Below are 6,000 nucleotides of genomic sequence, written 5' to 3'. Positions count from 1 at the left end.
ACACACTGAAGGATTGCAGGGTGGACCTGAAGTTTCCAGGGGACTGATTTCCTGCCCAGTTGCCACTAGTGCTAGAACCCAGGAAAGTGTGAGATTTGCTGAATTTGGCCTTGATAGACACATTCTTCCTCTATTCTTAGCCCTCTCTACTCGTGGGCTGGGGAGGCAGCCACTGCTTCCTCTTCCCCTGTCTTGCCAGAAGCTGATGGGGTTAGCTTGCTTAAGGCGATCTATAGTGGTTTGATTGTGGGACAATTATGGAATTAACAAGAAGTATGAAAATCAGAGGGAGACTCCAGTTCTGATCCACTACACGGGCAGAGCAGCAGGGCACAATGGGAAGAATTTGGCCTTGGGGATTGGATGGCATGTGACCTTGGGCAAGTGGTCCAATTTGTCTAGTCCCAGTCCCCTCATCTCTAAAGGGGGGTGAATATCACGTCCCTGCAGGATGCTGGCTCCACATGACCAGCATGATGCCTGGCGCACTGTAGGTGTTTCATCAATGCTTTAGTGGTAATGATGTTGTTTACTTCTGCATGATCCCATCTGGTGTGTGTCTCTACCTCCAAGTCGTGCAGTAAGTAAGATGCTTGAGCCAAATGCATGACTCAAGTTTACCACGTGCTGGGCGTGGTCCTAAATTCCTCACTAGGTGTAACTCATTTATTTAATCCTCATGACAGGCTTTTGAGGTGGATGCTCTTGTCACCCCCCATGTTACAAATGAGGAAACTGAGGCACGATTAATTTGCTAGAAGTCACACACCCGTAAGTACTGGAGACAGGGTTGAACCTGAGTGGTCTGGCCCCAGACCTATGCTCTTACCCTCAATGCTCGACCACCTCTGCTCAGGATAGAATGGGCAGTGGGGACAGATGAAAGGTCAGGATAGAAGTCCAGAGGGTAGGCAGCAACGTGATGGGGACAGTAAAAGGAAACAAGGATTTTCTGCTTCAAGCATTCAGTGAACTGTGTACGTGCCTTGGTGTGCACATATATACGCACATACATGTCTCCTTTCTTGGAAGGGGGCAGGGGAGCCTTAGTCACTTAGGGAAGAATACATGGGGAGCCCAGAGCAGAGCTGTCCCTTCCCTCCCTGGCTGCAATGCCTCATCAGTTTCAAAATGCCAGCTCTTCCCCACATGTCAAAGACAGGAAGAAATGACTTACGAGGGACCACAGAAATGACATGGAGATGGGAGTACAAAATAGAAGAGAGAAAGGCAGAGAGGAGGAGGGGGAGAGGAAGAGTTGGTGGCTTTGTAAAGGAAAAGCCATCATCCCTGTGCCATCTCTTGGCAATGGACAAGGACACCGTTGCTAGGCTGCAGGGCATCCAGCCCAGCGTGCTGCGTGTTCAGACTGCTGAATGGGTCACCCTCCTCAGCAGAGGCGGCTCATGCATGACACAGCATAGGGTGGTCCCTTCACCAAAGCCTGAAGACCAGCCAGCAGGCTACAATTTGCTTTTTGGAGTCCTTAGCAGGCTGGTGAGTGCGTCACCAGATGTGTCACACCACAGTGACAGAAAACAGTGGTCAAAAAGTACTTCTCACTAAGGAGACAGAGCATTCATCAAATTCTGAATAGGCTGGTGCAATTTCTGACACAGCCCGTCATATTTTGTCCCTTTTAGAGATGTATACTCTAAAAGCCATCTTAGAAAAAAAAAAAAAAACTTTCTTCTGAACAAAGGAGATTTGAATAGCCAAGCTATTTCAAGAAGTCCCAGTTGGCTAGGGCAAACCAGCAAGATTTTCATTTCGTAAAACTGAATTAGCAACAAAACAACACAAATGACCAGAGGCAATGAGGCTGCAAGGTTGTGGCCAGAGCCACATTCTCACTGACTTCAGGACTCCATTCAAATTTCATTCTACGCATTCTCCACATTTGCTGTGACCTTGGACAAGTGACTTAACAGGGAACTTAATTCTAAAAAATGAGATCAAACCATTTTCCTCATAGGCTTATGACCAGAGTCAAATGAGATGATATGCATAAAAGCCCTTTGAAACCTATAAAGGATAACACATAAGGATGGTGATATTTCTCTTCTCCTCCTTTTCCCCCATTACTGGAAAATATTACCCCAAATGATATAGACCAATCTCTACTTTGGCAATGCAAAAGAAGTTATCTAGTAATACATTTGTGCAATCTGCCCAACTGTTTAGAAATATTATCCAAAACTTAGAGACAAAGTAAAAGAGGGCACCTGGGTAGCTCGGTGGGTTAAATGTCCGACTCTTGATTTCAGCTCAGGTTATGATCTCAGGGTTTTGAGATCAAGCCCCCCATCTGGCTCTGCCCTGGGCATGGAATCTGCCTAAGATTCTATTTTTCCTGCTCCCTCTGCCTGTTAAGCCCCACCCTGCTCTCCTGTGCACACATGTGCTCTCTTTCTCTTAAAAAGAGAGAGAGAGAGAGAGAGAGAAAGGAACAAAGTAAAAGATGATTGCATGACTTTTAATGCGCTAGACATCTGTTCTCCAAGGAACCTTGGAGATTCCTACTATTTACTTAACTAGGAACCAGACATACAATTCTCTAAGCTTAAAGATTAATGATAGAGTGTAATACGGTCTGAGGATGTTCTTTTACGACCAGCAGGAAAGAAGACTACTCCAAAGCTTACAGTTGCATTTCCTTGGAGAACAGTGGCTCTCAAAGTGTGCCTCCTAGACCAGCAGCATTAGCATTATTTGGGAAGGTGTTAGAAATGAGGTTTCTCAGGCTCTGCTCTGGACCTATGAAATCACAAATTCTAGGGGTAAAGCCCAGCAACCCAAGGTTCCTCTGTTATGTGCTCCAGTTTGAGAACCACTGCTCTAGGACATTAGCCAAGCTATAAAGTAATAATTAGAAAACCTTATCTCATCATTCCCTTTTTCTCCACTGACCAAAAATGTCCCATTTTCTCAGATGACCCATCTATATCTTCCTGTTGTTCTCTTGTTGTTCCTTGTTGATAAGTTAAATAAAACTTTGCGGTATGTTAGTAAATTGAACACCAATAAAAAAAAAATAAAAAAAAAATAAAACTTTGCGGTGTGCTATTTTTGGTTGTTGTTAAATTGAGATACAATTGACATATAACATTAGTTTTCAGTGTGCAACAAAATGATTTGACATAAGTATATATTGCAGAATGATTATGACAATATATTTCATTTAATATCCAACATAAAAAAATATCCAACATCACACAAATTTGCCTATCCTCCATGATCATCTCTGGCAACTCCCAATCTAATCTCTATATCTGTGAGTTTGTTTTGTTTTCTGTTTTTTTTTTTTTTTTATTCTACATACAAGTGAGATCATATGGTATTTGTCTTTTCTGATTTATTTCACTTATTATAATGCCCTCAGGGTCCATCCATGCTATTGTAAATGGAAGAATTTCCATTTTAATGGCTGACCAATATCCCATATTGAACACGATAGAGAAAATGTGACGTATCTACATAGATACAATGGGATATTAGTCAGCCATTAAAAAAGAAATCCTGAGGGACTTGGGTGGCTCAGTCAGTTAAGTATCCGACTCTTGGTTTCAGCTGAGGTTGTGATCTCATGGGTCATGGGATCCAGCCTGGAGTTGGGCTCTACACTCAGCAGGAAGTCGATTTAACAGTCTCTCCCTTTGTCCCTCCCTCCATTCACAGGCTCGCTCTCTAAAATAAATAAATAAATCGTTTTTAAAAAAATTAAAAAGGGATCCCTGGGTGGTGCAGCGGTTTGGCTCCTGCCTTTGGCCCAGGGCACGATCCTGGAGACCCGGGATCGAATCCCACGTCGGGCTCCCTGCATGGAGCCTGCTTCTCCCTCTGCCTATGTCTTTGCCTCTCTCTCTCTCTGTGTGTGACTATCATAAATAAATAAAAAATTAAAAAAAAAGCATTAAAAAAATTAAAAAAAGAAATCCTGACATTTTCAATAGTAAGTGTCTCTGTACTTTCAAAGTTATTCCACTCTCTTCTGGCTTCCAAGCTTTCTGATTTAAAAAATACATCATTGTTTTCCTGTATATAATGTCTTTTCTCTAGCTGCTATCAAGATTTGCTCTTTATTATTTGTTTTTAGTGAACTGTGTTGTGCCTCAGCATGTTTTCCGCACATTTATTTTACTTGGGATTCAATGGCAGTTTTGAATCTGTACATTTATATCCTTCACCAAACTAGGGAAAATTTCTTCCATTATTCCTTCATATATATTTTCACTCTCATATTCTCCCACTTCTTCTAAGATTTGAATCACACGCACAAAAGATCACAGGCCTTTTGATATTGTCTCACAGGTCTCTGAGGCTCTGTGCAGGTTTTCCAATATTTTTTTCTTTGTTCTGATTGGGTAATTTCAATTGACCTATTTTCAAGTTTACTTACCACCCTGTGTCATTTCTATTCTGCTCTTAAGCCCTCTTGGTGATCTTTTTATTGGAGATACTGTACACGTCAGTTCCAGTTCTTCCATTTGATTCTTACATTTAGTTCATATTTCACAGCTGCAATTTCCTATCTTTTCATTCATTTCCAGGAAATTGTCCTCTCCTTTCCCAAGCACAGTTACCATATTCACTTTGAGGTCCTCAGATGCTAAGTTTAACATCTCATACTTCTTAGGGTTGCTCACGTCTGACTGTCTTATCTCTTGAAAATGATTCATATTTTTATATTTTTCTTCATATGTCAAATAATTTTGAATTGTATCCTGAATGTCATAAATATTATATTGTTTTGAGTATGGATTTTGTCATATACCTCCAAAGAGAGTTGATATTTTTGCTTTAGAAGGCACTAACTTAGAATTTAAGTATTTCTTGGGCAGCAGCTTGAATCTCTGCTCACTTCTTTTTGTTCTACTTGGACTGCTTGGCTTTGACTCACTCAACCAGATGTCTAGATATGTAGGCATAGTTTTGTGTTTTTTTTTTTTGTTGTTGTTGTTTTTTGTAGACATAGTTTATACGTAGACTCTGAGGTTAACCTTCTCTCTTTTCACTTTTCAGCGGTTTTTTGTTCTGTACTCTTCTCTTGCTTCCTCAGTCCAGAAAGAGGGGGGTCTTTTGTCAGAGTTTCAGCCTCCCTGTCTGGGTTCCTCCAAGTAGCCTCTCCTCAGTCTATAAGCCATAAAAAACCAAACCAAACAAAAACCAAACCAAAACAAACACGTTCTTTTCTTTGGGCAAGTTCTGTCTTCCATGTGTCTGCTCCCTCCAGAATCTGCTCTTTTGGTTTACTCTCCAATGCTTTCAGGTGTTTGTTTTTGTATTCTGTCCAAAGATCATAGTTCTTATCTGAGGGAGGATTAGTGTAGGATATTACTTGATCATCATAGAAGCAAAATTCCCTGGGTGTTTTAAATTTCTTTAAATTTGAAAACAAACAATCAAAACCCAGGTACCCATTTTAGATCATGTTAGTCTCATGGACGGTGGGAAATACGGCTTAAGGCAAATCTCTCACCATGGCACTTATTTCTGGATCCCTTCCACTGTGACTGCGCAGCAGGGTGAGGGTAAAAGGAGTCTTGGAGTGTTTTCATGTTACCTGGACTTTCCTTTATCTCTGCAATTTCATATTAATGTGATTGCCTGCTAATATTGCTATTTATCTCATTACATTGTAGGATTCTTTCTTTTTTTAATTTAAGTTTAGTTGACACACAATGTTACATTAGTTTCAGGTATACAGCATAGTAAGTGCTTCCACAATTCCATGCACTATGCTATGCTCGCCACAAGTCTAGCTACCATCTGTCACTATACAACCCTATTACAATACCATTAACTATTCCATGCTGTACCTTTCTTTCTTTTTTTTAAAAAACTTTTTATTTATTTATGATAGTCACACACACACAGAGAGAGAGAGAGGCAGAGACACAGGCAGAGGGAGAAGCAGGCTCCATGCACCGGGAGCCCGACGTGGGATTCGATCCCGGGTCTCCAGGATCGCGCCCTGGGCCAAAGGCAGGCGCCAAACCG

The sequence above is a fragment of the Canis lupus genome, chromosome 5 (genome assembly GCF_003254725.2).
Source record: "Canis lupus dingo isolate Sandy chromosome 5, ASM325472v2, whole genome shotgun sequence".
Classification (NCBI taxonomy): Eukaryota; Metazoa; Chordata; class Mammalia; order Carnivora; family Canidae; genus Canis; species Canis lupus.
The sequence above is the reverse complement of the archived record's forward strand: the minus strand, read 5'-3'. Positions refer to the sequence as shown.